Source organism: Ceratotherium simum, chromosome 20 (assembly GCF_057802395.1).
Source record: "Ceratotherium simum simum isolate JZ-2026a chromosome 20, ASM5780239v1, whole genome shotgun sequence".
Classification (NCBI taxonomy): Eukaryota; Metazoa; Chordata; class Mammalia; order Perissodactyla; family Rhinocerotidae; genus Ceratotherium; species Ceratotherium simum.
Genome location: NC_141919.1, coordinates 46362191 through 46380845, shown reverse-complemented (window position 1 = coordinate 46380845; position 18655 = coordinate 46362191). Strand labels below are relative to the sequence as shown.

Here is an 18655-nt window from a genome sequence, read left to right as displayed (position 1 = left end):
TGACTTTGCTTAAGAATAACGAATGACTCCAGAATATATTAGAAGGCCCAACTGTACAGTTCTACAGTCTTATCAATCATTAGGTGAATGATGGTCTAGTAAAGGTGGTTCTGGAAGTCTGGAAGAGTCCTCAGCCTAAAGCTCACTAAGTGGAGTATACTGTACAAAACTAACTACTTCTTGGTGGAAAGTCCCATCCATTAACTTCATGCTTCATTTGAAGTGTTTCCTGGCTCCTTGCGTTGCTTTATTGACCGACATCTCCACTTGGGATAGATAATGCAGCTTCTGTGGCGAGGTTCCTATCCCAGTTACCAAAATTGAAACCTTTTGCATCCCTCTGATGTTTTGAGAATTTCTCTGAAGTCTCCCGTTTAAAATGGTGTAAATAACCTTTTGTCCACTAACTGAAGACAAGTAAAGGAAAACTAAAGCTAGTAGGCTCTTCCCTGATTTGTAACAATTGTTATCTGCCTCACTGTGGCCAGATTAGATACATTTCTTGGAATTCTCTTGTCTTGGTTTTCTGTCAGAGGAATTTTATCTAACATTTGTGTTTATTTATCAGGTTAAGCCTTTAATGCAGTACAGTGGTGGGATAATATGACTATACCAATGATGCCACATACATTTAAATAGAAGAATATTATGATTTGATCCAGAATTAAGAGTTAGGAAATGAAATAAAGGAATTGGTAATGCAGAATTTCTTCAGGAACAGCATGAAGAGGTACAATGATTTCCAGACTTGAGACTACAGAGAGATGGCGACCACTGAGTTGTACTGTTCATTGGTTGTAAAATCCTAACTGCATTCTCTCAAAATTGCATAGAATTAGGTAACTTCTGTTTTCTGATTGTCATAACTGCCTTTAATAATATTTTACTGGACCGTAAATTGTTCTGACTACATTTCATGCCTGATAAAATCCTTACATTTATGGTAGAAAATGTAAGCCTTTGTTCTGTAACTAATATTTTAAGTTTTCTGAAACAGAGAAGTCTTGAATTTTATTCCTAGAAAGTCTCATGATTAAAAGTATCATATTCTTCTTTGAAAATAGGCTAGCACGATTAGGGATTTTGGTAAAACTAACCTTGAAATTAGTGTTGAGATACATTTTATAGGAGTATATCTATATGTGTATATATATATATATATATATACACACACACACATATATATATACACACACACACACATACATATATATGTATGTACAGTAGTCCCCCCTTATCTGTGATTTCACTTTCTGCAGTTTTAATTTCCTGTAGTCAATTGTGGTCTGAAAATATTAAATGGAAAATTCCTATGATATTGTGATTTATAAGAAATATCTATCTGGTCATTCAGATGACCAAGTACATTTCTCATATATGTTGGTCTTTTTCCACAGTCCTTGGCTAACAGCTCCCAAAAACCTTTGGAATTTCTTAGGTGTTGAGAGTGATAAAACTGTCTTTTGTTATGTTAATGAGGTGACTTTTGGCCCTTACCCAAATTTGGGGGCTGGTTGCAGGTGAACCAGCTGTGTGATCAGGGGATTGGAACTTTCAGTTCTGATTTCCAGGGAGTGGAGGGGCGATTGAGATTGAACCAATTGCCAACACGCAATGACTTAGTCAATCATAACTACGCAGTGAAGCCTCCATAAAAACCCAAAAGGACAGCTGGTTAGCCCCCTTTTTCAGAGAGCTTCCACGCTGGGAAATCCACATGCCACGGTACTGGGACCCAGGCTCCGTGAGGACAGAAGTTCCTTTGTTCAGGACGTCGCGCTATGTATCTCTTCATCTGGCTATTGATTCGTATACTTTAATATCTTCTGTAATAAATTGGTAATCTAGTGAGTAAACGGGTTTTCCTGAGTTCTGTGAGCTCTTCTAGCACATTAATCGAACCTGAGGAGGCGTCATTGGAAACTCTAGTTTATAGCCAGTCAGTCAGAAGCACAGACAAAAACCTGGGCTTGTGGCTGGCATCTGAAGTGGAGGGCAGTATTGTGGGACCGAGTCCTTTACCTGCAGAATGTGGTGCTATCTCTGGGCAGATACTGTTAGAATTGAGTTGAATTCTCAGACACCCTGTTGGCATCCAAGAACTGCTTGTTGGTGTGGGGAAGCCTATACACACACACACATTGGAATTGGGTCCAGGAACATTTTGCAATTCCAGAAATAAACGATTCATAGTTTTAAACTGCACACAGTTCTTAGCAGTGTGATGAAATCTTGCACCGTCCCATTTTCTATCCCACCCAGGACATGAATCATCCCTTGGTCCAGCGGATCCTCACTGTACACACTACCTGATGGTTAGTCACTTAGTAGACCTCTCGATTATCAGATGACTGTCACAGTATCACGGTGCTTGTGTTCAAGTAACCCTTACCTTACTTAATAAGAACCCCAAAGTGCAAGAGTAGTGATGCTAGCAATTCGGATATGCCAAAGAGAAGCTGTAAAGTGGTTTCTTTAAATGAAAAAGTGAAAGTTCTTGACTTAATAAGGAAAGAAAAAACATCGTGTGCTGAGGTTGCTAAGATCTATGGTAACTTTTATTACAGCATATTGTTATAATTGTTCTATCGTTGTTAATCTCTTGTTGTGCCTAATTTATAAATTAAACTTTATCATAGGTATGTGTGTATAGGGAAAAATGTAGTACACAGTCATGCACTGCATAATGATGTTTCCATCAATGACAGACCGCATATGTGACAGTTGTCCCATAAGATTAGTACCGTATAGCCTAGGTGTGTAGTAGGCTATACCACCTAAGTTTGTATAAGTACTGTAGGAAAGGAAGAAGTTTTCCTCTATCCTTCTAGGTTCTTCTGGCTAGTCTAAGAATTAAATTGACATGAGACAGATCAACAGGAAAAAAACAAACAAAAGTTTAATAACATGTATACATGGGAGAAACCCAGGAAAACCAAGTAACTCACCAAAATGGCTGAAGCTCTCACCTTAAATATCATCCTCAGCTAAAGATAAAAGAAGATGTTAGGGGTGGGGAGAGTCAGGGACTTCAAAAAGAGGGAAGGCAATTCACAGGTAGGTGAAAAGGAGCAAACGTTTAGAAAACAAGTGTTTGGCCTCACAGAAACAGAAGAACACCAAGGAGAGCCCAACAAACAGGCTTTACTAGGTTCCTGCTTGTCTACCACCTAATTTGTGTTATGCTAAGGTGATAGCTCGCTTCCTGAGACAGGTGTTTTTATCTGAATTATTTTAGGCAGTTAAGGGGGAGGTAAAAAGAAAAACTTTGAGTCTTTTGTTTCTTAAAAATGATCAGCCTAGAATAATCCTCATGTTAAACAGACACATTTTGAGGTGGCAAATTTTGTTCCCCTTCAGTACCCTCTATGATGTTCACACAATGACAACATCACCTAACGATGCATTTCTCAGAACATATCCCATCATTAAGTCACGCATGACTGTATGTAAATTCAGTACAATCTGCAGTTTCATGCATCCACTGGGGGTCTTGGAATGTATACCCCACAGATAAGGGGGGCACTACTATATATATTTTAATAAATTGTTATAAATTAGTGTGTGTGTGTGTGTACATATCTACTACTTTATCTTAGTCTGGATTTCAAGAGGTATAAGTACATAGTTTAATGTTCCAATGGCAGTATAATTGTGGATATTGCGTAACACTGAAGAATACTTTCTGACTTACAGGCTTAAACATATCATTATTGACTGTGTTTATTGCCTAGACAAAAATATGTTGAAAATTAGAATAAACTGTTCTTTATAGGAGACAGGAAAATACAATGGATAGGACACAGTCTTATCTGTATTCAGTTCTCAGCTCCATGTATTCCGAATTTCATAATCTTGCTTTAGGTCATTTTTCCTGAGAAACAGACTCTGAGATGGAGGTTTTGTGCAGGAATTTTGTTGAGGAGTACTTGGGATCAATATCATTATAGATGTCCCAAATAGAAAAAAGGGGCCTGGCTTTGTACCCCTATATTGATCAGTCATTGGATGTGAGCTGCCTGTGGGACAAGGCATAATCTTGAGTAAGGCGGTTCCCTTTGGTGGAAGGAGGACATTTCCCAGAGATGGAGTCAGCTGTGAGCCATCAGGAGCCAACACTTCAAGGCAGCTGGAGGATGAGTGCCTTGTCCTGAAGATGATCTGGTGATGCCCTGCAGCATCTACTATATCCACCCCTTGTGACACTCGGCTCTTCTTGCTTCATGTAATAAGTTTGTTCCTTCTGGGAACAGTTTCTTCAGGATCCTAGTAGGTTGGCTTTTTTTATGAAACCTACAAGAGAAAGATTAGTGGGAACATAGCCCCTACCAGTGCAGCTTGTGTCAAGGCCACAACTGATACCTCTTGTCTCTCTATTGTCTTCTCTCTTCCACTATTCATTCTGCAGTTCCCTTATCCTCTGCCAGGACCTCTACTGATCTATGTGGCTTACCTTGTGGATGGCACAGACCATTACTGAGGGGTCTGAACCTCTCCTTACCATCCCTTCTTAGGCCGTGGCTGCTGCACTTGTCCTTTCATCATCAAAAATAGACAGGGAAATACTAAGACAGGCTCCGTGGATACCAGAAATTCTTCCCTGACAGCAGCCCTACCTCCTCCTGATAATCAATTACCCCTGCCAGGATGGTGACTCCTGTCCCTGCTGCCAGTCTTCTGGCACGGGAGCCCAAATGATTGGGTGTTTAAGACATATCTTCAAGTTTAATGAGACTCCTACTGTGTCAGCTCATGAAAGTATTCTCCTTCTGAAAACCAAAGTCTCAAGATCCACACAGCCTAAATTGGTGGCAACAGGAAGCACAAATTCCCCACTTAGGCTGCTGGGAGTGAGGCTAAGTTCAGCCTCTCCTACTTCCTCCCCTTGGTTCCTAGACCCATGTATCCTGTTTCTTGGGGATGCAGTACCAAAGCATGGTCATTGATTTAGAGTATGTACTGCATCCTTTAGATGGCACGCCTTCGTTGCAGGATATCATCTCCAAGTTGGTGCTCCAGCTGCACCTTCAAAAGGCTGTTCTCTTGGTCTGCCAGGCCCACAGCTTGTGGGTCATGCACCTGTATCAGAACAAGTGGATCCCATGATTGTGCACCTGCCGCTGAAGTCCAAAGTATTTCCACTGGTCTGAGGTGGTATTATGCAGCGTTGTGTACTAATGTACCAAACACTCTATAGGCCCTTGGATAATGATGCTGAACCAAGGCCCTGCAGACAGAGAACCAAACCCTTATTGGGAATTTGTTTCTGTTCTAGTCAAAAATGAATCACTACTCCTTCTAAGGTGGAAGAGGTCCAATGTCACCATCAGCTTTCCATCAGGTGGCTGGTCTGAGAGTTGGTCTCCTTGGGGTTTAGTGCTGAAATTGAGGTTCAGCACTGGCTCCTGTTGGCTATCAGGTTGGACAACTCATCAATCTTTCGGTGTGTGGGAAAACAGAAATCTATACTGTGTGGCCTACAGGAAACAGATGGGTTCCACTGAAAGAGTGAAGGGTAGGTTATCCTAAGGCTTAAAACAGAAGTGTAGAGGCCGGCCCAGTGGCTTAGTGGTTAAGTGCGCGCGCTCCGCTACTGGCGGCCCAGGTTCGGATCCCGGGCGCGCACCAATGCACCGCTTCTCCGGCCACGCTGAGGCTGCGTCCCACATACAGCAACTAGAAGGATGTGCAACTATGACAGACAACTATCTACTGGGGCTTTGGGGGAAAAAAAAAAAGGAGGAGGATTGGCAATAGATGTTAGCTCAGAGCCAGTCTTCCTCAGCAAAAAGAGGAGGATTAGCATGGATGTTAGCTCAGGGCTGATCTTCCTCACACACACACACACACACACACACACACACACACACACAAACAGAAGTGTAGGAGGAGAATGGAACTTCTTGGGCAGGGTATTAGAAATATAGTAAAGCTGAGAGAAGGACCAAAATCGGAACCTGGAAGTTTCCAAGCTGCATTAGATGGTAAACCAGTGGCTAGAATGTCTACTAAAGTCTACTACTAAGTCTACTAAAAACTCACTAATTTTTATTCTTTCTTCTTGCCTTTTTTAATTTCCTCTTTTGTTTGCCCTTAGTTTCTGAGTTTCTTTTTAATCTTAGTTTCTTTTTGATAAAGGCTGGCCAATTTGCCTGGTCAAAAGAACAGAGGCCAATGTGGAAAATTGGGCAAATAAGTTACCTCAGTGAGCCTCACTTTCCTCATTTATAAAATTGAAGTAAAGAATACCTGCCTTGCAGATTATTACAGGATTTAAAAACATGTCTATAAAGTACTTGTACATGGTGGGTGCTCAATCATTGCTTATTAATATGGAAAACAATCCTAAGCAATCACTGCTGTTCAGCAGGAAAGGATAGGGCTTCCATCCTTGCTTGGGGCCCTGGTGGTAGAGACTGGGCATCCTGGAAGTAAGGCAGGCTGATGAGAGGAGGTAGCAGAGCCCCACTTCCCTTCTTGCCTAGGGGCTCATCTAAGAAGATTTTTCAGTGATAGACCTGAATCTTGTTTGTTTTCTTGTTGAAAAAGTATAACTTTTGTTTTTATATTTGGGTGGCCTTGATTCTGTCTTTTTACACTTTTAAAAATTTGTTTCCTGCTTACCAAAAAAAAAAAAAAAATACAGGCTTTCTACAAACATTTCAAGTGCTGAGTGTTCATTTATCATGGGGGAAAAGTTCCTTCCTCAACCTGTTACTAAAAAATAAATACTTTAAGTATTTTGTATCTATTCCTCTAGATTTTTTCCTATGCAAAGTCAGATATCACATATACATAAAAAAATATATATTTTAACAAAAGCAAGATCATATTATGCATACTGTTGCACAACTTGCTGTTTTAACTTAACAGTGTTTCAGGGACATTTTTCCAGGATAGTGTGAATTCATGCTTTTTAATAATTTTAGTGTCCTACTATATTCTATTATACCATAAAGTATTTGGTGGACATTTGGACATTAGGTTTTCACTATTTAAAACAATGCCACAGTGAATGCTCTTATGCTTCTAGTATAAATTCTAGAAGCAGAACTGTTGGGTCAGAGGACATGAAAAATTTTAATTTTAATGAATAATGTCAATTGTCCTCCAAAAAGATGGCATCAAATTTCACTCTGAGCAGAGGTTTTATTTCATTCTCAGTGTTAATGGTATGAATTCCGTTATTTGGAGTAAGGGTCACAGCCAAGTGTCTTTCTGCCAGGAAGCAGAACACGCTGTGTAGGGACTGAGAAACACTGGTTTTGGAAAAGAGAGATTATGGTTGAATCAGTTCATCAAATGTGCACTGGTGCCAGTGAGTAAAACAGAGCTCATGAATAGATTTTCAAGTGTCACAGACTTGAGTTTTAAACCTTGACTCAATTATTTACTAGCTGTGTGATGTTAGGTAAATTACTCAATGTATCTGAGCCTTATAAAATTGGGATAATAATATCACTTACCTCATGGGGTTGGTATGTCGGTTAAATGATAAACATATGTAATTCACATATATCTGTATGTAATATACACAATGTTACATGCATGTCAGCCTGATTGTGTCAAGCCTGCCATATAGCAAATATTGAGCATTATTATTATGCTTTTCCAGAATATATATCTGAGATCTCAACAGGATGTTTTATTTCAGTGTTTTTCTCTTACTTCCTCATTCCTCAAAGAGAACAATGACTAGAAAACATTGGTTGGGTAAATACTACATTATCATAATTACAATTTCCCTGAGAAAAGTGGCTTGCAGTTTGAATATTCAGCATCATAATTACAATTTCCATAAGGAATGTAGAACAGTTGTTATAAACAGCACAATAATCACTTGGTCCATAAGGGAGAACAGATTATTGGGAGGAGGGAGAAGCAGCAAAAGCCTGTGTTCTAATCGGCATTCAAGAGTAGAAATACACAACCTGAGAATAAATTGTAATAGCCTCTTGAAATACTCTTGTATGAATTTATCAAAAAAAATGTTATCATTATGGCAAATTTCCATGGGTTAAGTGTTGCCTATATATTTTTTTCTTATATATAATTTAGTTTTATCATTTTTATTAAGCATCCCCTCTGTATCTCTACTCATTGTCATTTATAATTGCTGTGCCCCCAAGAAATTTAAAAAAGCAAACTATCACAAAATACAAAAAGCACAAACTATTTAAAAAACAATTTAGAGAGAGAAAAAGTTTTATCAGAGTATTTCTCTCTCTACAGATAAATGTGTCTCCTTTGTCAAGGGAAAATGGGTAAAAGTTTTTTAAAAAATGTTCTTTTGACTGCTGTGTTGCCTTAATTGGCTTTCACTTAAATTTCCTTTTTTTTTTTCCTTTTTTATTTTTTCAGGTGAGATGAGCAAAAAAGAATGCAGCTTTCAAGGTTGGTACTTTTCACGGTGTTTTAAAACCTCTTGTTAATATGAGACAGAGTATGAAAGAGGCAGAGCAAAATATGTCCTTAGCTTTTCACAGATAGTAATTAGAGGACATTACATTTTAATGTTCTTCACTCATGGATGGAAATGTACAACATAGATTATAACAGAATGCACTATAGCAATGAAACATAGTGTCAGATTCAATGCTTGGAAAATTTGTGAAATTGGAAATATTCAATATTTTTCCACTCTATCCACCCATCTACCCATCCACCCATCCATCCATTCATCATTCCTTCCACCATTCATATTTTTTTTCCATGAATACTTATTACATTCATACTGTGTACAAGGCCCTGTCATCTGATTTCCCTCTATTCATACTTTGTTTGCCTGACCTTCACCATATTTTCAATCCCACCCCTTTTCCATCCCTTCTTGCTATCTCTTGACAATGAACCTTCACCTATTTCACGGGTCTTCAATTTAACTTGCCATATCTGATAAATGAGCAGGATTTCCACAACATTGCTCAGCTAATATGTGTGTAGCGGTGTCTACTCCCAAATAATTGGAGCAAGGAGGAAATCATTAGTGTGACAATAAGGAAATGACTTCTCTCTGTAATAATGAACTGCGTGATGTCTTTCACTATTGTGTAATATATATTACTATAAGTAGACTACTATCGTATATATAATATAGTTACTAAGTTATAATACCCGTTACCCTACCTCAAAATTCTAGTATACAAGTCTTCTTTCCCTGTACCTTTTAAGCAATCTTAAGACTTTCTGACCAAGAACAGATGTGTTACTACTATAAACTTTAAGATGAGCAAACATTCCAGACACACATGACATGGCTCTTTGAAAGAACGGCAGTGGTGGATTGAGGTGAAACTCATGGGGGGCAGGGACTGAACATGTTCTGCTGAGCAAGGGCTCGGAAATGGAAATTAATAGTAGAGTCCTCCTTACACTAATTTAAGATGGATAAATATTGTTTTAATATGGGGGGCTGTTTTATTGTTTCATTTTAATGAATATTAGTCTACTTTCTTTAAAAAGGCTTTCTCAATTTCCTTACTATCTTTGATTTCCCCTAACACATTTTTTAAAAATACAGCTTTGAGGTCCTCAACAGAAAATTCTGCTACTAGAGGTGTTTTCAGAAACTTAGCTGTCATAATTGGGAAGGGACTCCAGTGTCTGTCTGCCAATCTAATTTAATTTAACTAATCTAACCTAAAATAGTCTAAATTATCTCAGCCATCACACTATTTAGTCATAATACTTATAGGCAGGCAGTGAGCAGTGGTTGAGACGTTGGGCTCTAGAATCAGATTGCCTGAATTTGAATCCTGTTTACCCGTGTACTATCTGTGTTTCGGGCAAGCTTATTAACATCACTAATACTTGATTCTCTCAGTTATAAAATGGGAGAAACAAGAGTACTTACCTCACAAAGTTGTTGAGGAATGCATGAGTTGTATTTACGGATCACTTTGGCATGTTGTAAGAATGTAGTACATGATAGTTGTCATCATAATTACTTTGCTATTATTGCTGTTATTGTAAAGTGTTATTACTAGGGGCAGGCAGCGTCTTCACTTGTCTGAAATAAACTCTCATGGACTTGATCTTTAATGTATTACCATAGCAGACATATTCATTGTATGGTAAGATTTTGTTCCACGTGAAAATATAGATAATCTGGAATTATCCATCAACTTGTGCCATCTTGTTGCAGCAAACTGCGTCTACATTTTTTTCTAAATATAAGGTTTTGATAAATATCACCAAGGTGAGGGAAATAAGCAATTTGAGTGACTGCTGAAGGGAGGAGGAGAGAATCAGTGGTAGCAAGGAGGGAGTTGATGGAAGGAGAGGTTTGGTGCCAACTTTTAAATCTTGCTCAGACAGAAACTAGCATCGCCTGGGGCTTTGTGTACAGAGTCCCTTCATCATGGCGATGTGAAGCCTGATAGGTGGAGGGGAGACTGCAGAGTGGTGGGAGAGAGGAAACTTGCAGCAAACGTTGCAAATCATTCTTCACCGGCAGTAAAAGTGATAGGAAAGCTGAAGGGCAGGACAAAGGGATGGAACTAGAACCCCTGCCTCTTGGTGGGATCTGAGTGTGTTGTGTGTATATATTGTCCGTGTGTCTCATAGTAGATGAGGAAGGCCAGCCCTCCCTCAGTTGAGACTGGCCAGTGACCTCAGACCAGGTCCCAACACGCAAAGGCCATCCAACAGCAGCTTCATGGTGCTGGAGCTCATGGTGAGCTCAAAGGGAAGGGGTCTGAGTGAAAAGATCCTGCTGACTTGAGACAACAGACACTCTGAAGTCCACTGGATTGATGGCATAAGGATGGGAGATTTGCCAACTTCGCACACAAGCCCCTAGATTCATTTTGACACGTGTTCTGGCAAGTATGTAAACATGTCAAACTTAGACTTTCTATAAGGAAAGAACCCTCTCTGATCCACTTGAGAAAATCACACTTCTAATTCAGTGTCATAGACATTGCCAGGTGTATCATATCCAAGTAAAGCAAAATAGTACTAAAAATTCTTACTCTGGTCTCTCAGATAGCAAGATTCAAAACTGAATTTATATATAAGCATGCAGGGATGAAGGGTAGTACAGCTCTACAATGACAAGGGTTCTTATCTATAAAGGTCTGAAACATCACTGGGTTGAGATGGAATTATAGTCTCCACGCTGGACTCCACAGATCAATGGTAAATCTGAATTATCTCCAATCCTGTACAAGTACGGTGGTTAAGGAGAAATTAAAGAAAAAAATATTTGTGATGGCTCCAGACCTACCTCCAGAAAATACTTAAGTATTTGATCAAAGCAGCCCCCTTTTGAAGCTGCCTATGACACCCAGTCTATCCCTACAATACCCTATGGGCACTCTGCACTTACGTACGCTCTACATAGATGATTCTGATGGCTTGCATTAGCCACTGTAGATATGCTCCTGTCTCTCTCATGAAAGGGGATCACAGTTACAGATTTTTAGGTCTAAACAATACCTCAAGTATTATTCATTTTAGTCTTCTTTCTTTATTTAAAAAAAATTTTTTTTAAATAATAAATTCAGGCTCACAGAATTTAAGCAAACTGTCCTAAATCATGGAGTTTATTGGTGGCAAAATAGGGACCACGGTCACATTGCTTAACTCCCTCCTTGCCACGGGCCATCCAGACTGCTCGGGAAAGAAGATAGGAAGGTTATTGGTGTGAGATGGAAACTATTTAGGAAACACTGCATTCTACGCCCTCCCGTTGCCTGAATTGTTCTTTATCTCTTCTATTGTTAAGCACTTCTCAAACCATCTTACTGCCCTGACTATATCATGAGTTCCATAAGGATAGAGCTGATGGCTACTATTTCTTTGTATCTTTGCCATATTTATAAGGTTCTAAATAAATATTGTGCAGTTTATTTTTATTCTAAACCTTGTCAAGAACACTGAACCCCTACCTCTCTTCTGGCTTAGTGAGTTCTATTGACATTATTTGTAAAAGACTTAGAAAAAAAATCGAAATCACTGAAGATGACCAGAGAGCAGACAAATATAGTTGGGTTTTGGTTTTGGTTTTGGTTTTTTTTTTTTTTGCCAACTCTGCTATAGGATTAGAGAAATAATAAATATATCAAAAATCAACTCATTAAGGGCTGGCCTCAATGGCCTAGTGGTTAAAAGTTTGGCATACTCTGCTTTGGGGGCCTGGGTTCGGTTCACAGGCATGGAATGACACCACTCATCTGTCAGTGTCCATGCTGTGGTGGCAGCTCACATTAAAAAAAAAAAAAAATGGGGGAAGATTGGCAACAGATGTTAGTTCAGGGAGAATCTTTCTCAGCCAAAAAAAAAATCAACTCATTGAAATAGTATGTGCTTATATATGTGTATATTTTAGGATGTGAGTGAGGGGGAAGTAGTCATAAAGAAACATTTAGACAATTTCATTTAGCTGGGATAACTTGGGTTTAATGACTTGCAAACTAAACTATTAGAGGGACTGGTGAGGATAGAGAATGCCAGTTGAAAATCTGAATGTATGTTTGGGCAGATAGCAAGGAAGGTCCAGAGGCTAAATATTAAAAAGAATGGACTCAATTTTTTTAAATGTAGAAGAAAGGTTACAAATAAGAAAACTAGTTTCCTTTTTATTACAGAACCTAAATCTAATTTCCTTTTGTACTTCCTGTGTATTTGAAAATTGGATGTAGCTCTTATTTCCATGTCAGAAGCTGTTTAATATTTTCACACTGGGAGCAATGTGTTTAGATTTGAGCCCCACAAATTGAGATGGCTGTAAATAATCCGTTTTGCCCTGCTTCTATATAGAGTGTCATTCAAGGAAACACAGATTAAACAATGATTATGAATTAAAGAGAAATTCCAACGTTCACTTGGGTCTTTCAAAGATCGTTTAAGGTGATCAAGTTTATAACTCACAGCAACCCTCTTCATAATTCCCTTTCTCCATCCATTAATTTATTCACACTCTGCAATGTTTCGACTCTTCTCACACATCAGAATATTAAACTCACCTTAAGCCCTAGTTCTTGCAGTTTCTGTGATATATATCTCTCGCTCCTTTTTTCCAACATTTTATTATGTAGTTCAACCTAGTCTCTCTGCCTATAGTCTGCCCTCTGTTTCTCTCACCTATCTGATTTTATTTTGGCACACTCTCCAGGTTTTCTGATGAGAGAAATTAAAAACTAAGGCAGATTGTAGAAATGCTAAGTGTTCAAGTGTTAGTAAATCTTGTCCCAGCCATATGTATTCTGCATATGAATATATATACATATAAAGCACATGTATGCATATATACATGTACAGCAATGAGGATGGTGATGTACTCAAAATTATGCTATTAGTAGGAGAGATAGGCAGAGGCAGCATACATAGTAGACAGAGCAATGGATTCACTTCTAGTTGAATCAGGTGATTATTATTAGTATTATTACCATATTATTGTAGCATTACCTAGCTTTTTAAACTATGAAGCTGTATATTTTGTTGTTAGTGCCATCAAGTGGATTCCGACTCCTAGCAACCCTGTGTACAGCAGAGCGGAACCCTGCCTGGTCTTTTTGCACCATCTCGTCACCCTCTGGCGCTACATCAGATGATGCTCCACTGCTATTCACAGGGTTTTCGTGGCCAATTTTTTGGGAAGTGGGTGGCCGGGTCCTTCTTCCTAGTCTGTCTTAGTCTGGAAGCTCTGTTGAAACATGTCCACCATGAGTGGCCTGATGTTTGAAATCCTGGTGGCATAGCTTTCAGCATCACAGCAACAGACAGCCGCCACAGTCTGACAACTGACCGACAGCTGGTGTGGTTCCCAGACTGGAAACAAACCCAGGCCAAGGTGGTGAGAGCGCCAAATCTTAGCCACTAGATACCCAGGGCTGGCCATGAAGCTGTATTACCTTGATAAAAATGAAAGCTAAATTTAAATGTATTTTTTTTAATATAAACACTTTTGTAATTTACTCTAGCTTTAAATCCTGACCTTGCCACTTATCTTGGGGAAATCATTTCCTCTTTTATTGTTTTTTTTTTTCTAGTTTGTTGTCTTATTGGGTTTTATTTCGATTTTCCTCATAAAGGAGCTAATTCAGGCGAATGATCCCAGCTTAATGTCTGACACAAAGCAGTGAGTCTTCCAACATTCATTTCCGTTTCCTTCTTGAAGGAGCTGAGAAATGTGTTAGCTGTTTTCAGATATCTGAAGGAGTCTCATGTGGAAGAGAGATGATTAAGCCTATGGTTCCAAGTGATGATAAAAGAAACTAGAAGGCTCAAGGAGACATATCCAGCTCAATATATGGAGGAACGTTATTGTAAAACATGGCTATCCCAAGGCACAGGTAACTTATGAGTTCCTCCATGGTGGTTTTCCAAACACAGCCTAAGGATCATATAATAGGGTGAAATATAAAGGAAATGGTAGTGCTGGGAGGTCAACCAGGTAATGTTCTAGGTTCTTCTTTCCTATAGACTGGATGATACTGTGGTCCTGTTTCTACTCCAGAAATACAAAGACCACCAGGGAAGCAGGTTTTAGTTATTAATGTAGTAGCTGCAGAACTTCTAAGAGAAAGCAACAGGCTTTGACTGCTTTAAGCAGTAAAAAAAAATGTAAAAAGTAGAATTACAGCAATCTTAGCCAAACTTGACCCCAGATTTAACACTGTGAGAAAGTACAAAGACCCCACAAACAGTCAGGGTGCAGTTCTAACATCTCATTTGAAAGCAGCACAGCTCTCCTGGGAAAGGACCGACTCAGGCTGGCTCTCACTACGAACCCCATGCTTTCCTGCCACACACAAGCAGACCCCGACCCGTATGTATCCTCTGCCCAGGAACACCCATCCTTTCTCTCCTCCCTCTGCCTCTAAGGCCTCTGGACTAGTCTCAAACTAGGTACATTTCCCACAGGCAAAAGAGAAACCACAAAGACCTGTGACAGGTGGGAACTTTGTACCTCTTAGCTCTCGTCTTTATTCTTTAAATCTGAAAGAAAAGGTTAAACCTCCAAACAGGTGAAAAAGCGTACCCAAAACCACTCTTCACTTCCATTGGCCTCGTCTTCTCCCTCCCCTCCCCAGCTTGGCTTTCTCCCAGGTCCCTTCAATTGCCCTCCTTCTCCTCACCTGCTGCCTCTGAAATCAACTCTCACCCAGCCTGCTGGAGCCCCTTTAGGGCAGGAGTGGGACTCCAGGAACTTGTATCACAGGATGTTGCAGATTTGCCTTCTGATAAAGGCCCTTCTTGTTTGTGATACAGCCTGTTTGAAGACAGGGACTGCCTCTGCAACAGATCCAGCTCTTAGCTTTTAGCCATATTTCTATTGGCCATCCAATACCTAGGCAATTAATTCCAGTTAATTAGTTCCAATTAATTTTTCACAATCTGATCCAAGTGACACTTCCAATCTCCTGTCCTGATCTTCCCCTGCCAAGCTCCCTTGGCTCCAGCCACACTAAGCTCTTCACATTTTCTCTACTGAGAATGTCCTTCCTCCTTATCTCCTCTTTGGCACACACTGACCTTGTGAACTCAAATATCTCCTCCTCCTCTGTGAGATCTTCTCACACTCTCTCATTCAGGCTTAGATAGGAATCCCTCTGTGTTTCCAGAACATTTAGCTCATTCTTCTATCATAACACTTAACGTCTTGTGTTATAATTTATGTCTTTGTGAGTTCATCTTCCCTACTTGTTTTCTCAAATAAAAGCATCCTATTCTTTTTGGTATTCACAGTACCTAGCATAGTGTGTGAATCACAGCAAGAACCCAATAAATGCTATTTGAGTGAATAAAATAAATAAGTAAATGCATGAGAGTATCTACTATAGACTGTGCCTTTTTAAACAACTGATCTAGAAGATCAGTCGTTAAACAGAGAAAGCTTCAGTAGACATCTTGCACATCTGGACAATTGTAATGCAAAATATTTACTTAGGAGGCGAAGAGAGAGCCTCTTTTCCTGTGGAAATATAAAAGAATTTTTGTTTCAAGGAAAATTACATTGAAAAAAATAACTGTCTACAGTAGAAGAGACTAAGTTTATATCTTTGGGGACATTCTCTTGTCTTTTTATATTACAAGAGTGAACAAGATTTAAACCAAGCAGCCAGTGTGATGATGTCGCCAGACACCTAATAAAGAGGAAGATCAGAGAGTTGTGTAAAATGACAGGTACCTCAGCAGATTCCAGGTCTCAGCCATTAAACACAGAACAAAGTGATGCTGTTTCTGAGGACCACCAAAAGCGCTTGATGTCAGCTCCAGCAGCATGGTGCCATTTTGACTGTGGTGTTCATCTTACCTTGTATCCCAGTTAGAAAACAATATAGAGAAAAAATAAAGCAAACAGCAGTAGATAGTACTCAGAACAGAGAGACAGCATCTGAAACAAACCAAACTCTTGCAAAAAAGAATGAAAAATTATTTGTAGGTAATCCCTTACCACACGTCCTTTTCTCTCATAGAATACACCATAACATCTAATCCTATGAAGCATCTCAAAGAGTCATCTTCAGAGAGAGTCCACATTCTACAGCTCACTATATATTTCAGTCTCTTGGGGAGCTTATAATTACTACTATTTTAAGATAGAATAGAAGTGAAGTGGGTAATATTTCTCCTGGTGACTTGTGTGACCACCAGGGGTCATAGCCATCTTTACCCAAAGAGCAAATACGGAAAATACTTCACATTTTTATACCTAATGAACATAATTACAACAAATATTTCCTCTTTTCAGCTTTCTTTACCAAAAAGGAAACTTCAAAACCATCTTCTATTTGGTGATAAAGGCAATGCTGGGAACATAGTGTGAATGTGGGCTGGAAGAGGAACACAAGGCAAAAAGACAGGCACAGGTTACACACAGAGAAGGGTCTGGGTTTGGAAGGGAAGAAAGGAGAGAAACATTTCTTAGCACTTATTGAGTGCTGAGCATTGTGCTAAGTGCTTCACAAAGAATAAATCATTGGCTATCTTTGTCTAATGTGAATAATACAAAGTTGACAAAAATACCAGTGTATATAGTATAAAACATTATCATAGATCAAACTCTTCTTATCTATAAGGCATTAATATCTGTAGAAGAGTTTACCAGTTTACAACAAAGAAACTCAAACAGTACATCATACAATGTTGGACTTACTTTCAGGTCTTAGGCTTTCGAGTCAAATCCAGGAGTCCAAATTCTTTACAGGACAAGAGGCTGAGCTTACAAAAGGATGCAAAAACTCCCTAGCCTTCGATATATGTATATATAAAACACTGACTCATATATTTCAATCACATGCTAATTTTCATATCATAAAATAATTAAAAGTGTTCATCTGCTTAAATCTACACAAAAATCATTGTCAACTTCAAAGATATCTAATGAGCACAGAAGTCTCAGAAATTGATCATGAAGACAACAGTAGGAATTTTTTGTGTGTGTGTGTGTGAGGAAGATCAGCCCTGAGCTAACATCTGCCAGTCCTCCTCTTTTTGCTGAGGAAGACTGGCCCTGAGCTAAGATCCATGCCGATCTGCCTCCACTTTGTATGGGATGCTGCCACAGCATGGCCTGACAAGAGGTGCATCGGTAAGCACCTGGGATCCGAACCCGGACAGCCACCAGGGGAGCACGAGCACTTAACCGCTATGCCACGGGGCCGGCCCCAGTAGAAATTTTTTTAATGCACTTAATTTTTTAAGTTTGTCTGAAATAAAGGATTTTTTTCAAGTGAACATATCCATGTAGTCTTGTCTAACCAGCTAATGCTAGTGAATCCACTGATTGATGAGGATGATTAATTTGTGAGCCTGTCAAAGAACAAATAATAATAAAGCTCCTGTGTTCCACATTTTATAGCTGGTTGTACCATCTGAGTTTCTTCATATTTCTAAAGAAAACCAAACCTCTGTTAGTTAGTGTGCCTATGACCTGAAGACTTGTCGTTGGGAGCCAAAGATAGTTAGAGATAGGTCCTGGATTGGCTCAGATCACGTTACATCTCAACAGAGGTACTGTTGCCCCTTCCTGGCAAACGATTGCTGATTCAGCTTGGTTTTCTGGATTTCTCACATGCTGTTCCTCGTCTCCATTTCCTTACCCTTGCTTTACTTCTCCTTCCCAAAGGACTGTTGCTTATATGTCATGGTTATTTCACTCCTCATTTATGTGAGAGTCAGCAGAGCACAGGCTTTAGAAATGAACTATCTGGGATTGAATCCCAGTTTTTTTACATACTGTGTATGTCTTTGGACAAGTTGCTTAAAATCTCTAAACTTGAGTTTCCTTGTCCATAAAATGGGGGATACATCCTAAGAGTTTCATGAATCTTAGGATAATCTGTTCAACATGCTTGGAGTGCAGCAGCTCCTCAATTGGTGTTGTTACTATAATGATGTGATTATGCTGGGATGGGGGAAAGATGTGAAAGTGGTTTCCAAGCTCGTAGACTTTCTCTACACTTTGACCATATGTATAATCAGTTCCCTTGAGTTCTGACTTAGAAAATAAAGATGCAGCAGACATCTCTTCTTTTGCTCAGATGCTGGGAGAATGAGAACCAAATTCATATTGTCAGAATAAAAAACTTTTCAAAACACTTTTATTTTTATCTTAGCTGCGAGAGGAGTTAGACTCCAATTCAAAGCCAAGTGACTTTTCTTACAGGTTTAGTTCTTCTTGTTCTTCTATTGCTCAGTCTTCCTT

At 39.2% G+C, this 18655-nt stretch overlaps 1 protein-coding gene across 1 annotated transcript in view; it reads left to right on the top strand.

The window, feature by feature from the left end:
- Positions 1-18655, top strand: part of LINGO2 (leucine rich repeat and Ig domain containing 2) — a 1164902-nt gene that overhangs the window by 783920 nt on the left and 362327 nt on the right. Inside the window, exon 7 of the mRNA XM_087444704.1 lies at positions 8362-8394. The gene's annotated coding sequence lies outside the window, so the exon portion shown is untranslated. The remainder of the gene's footprint in view (positions 1-8361; positions 8395-18655) is intronic.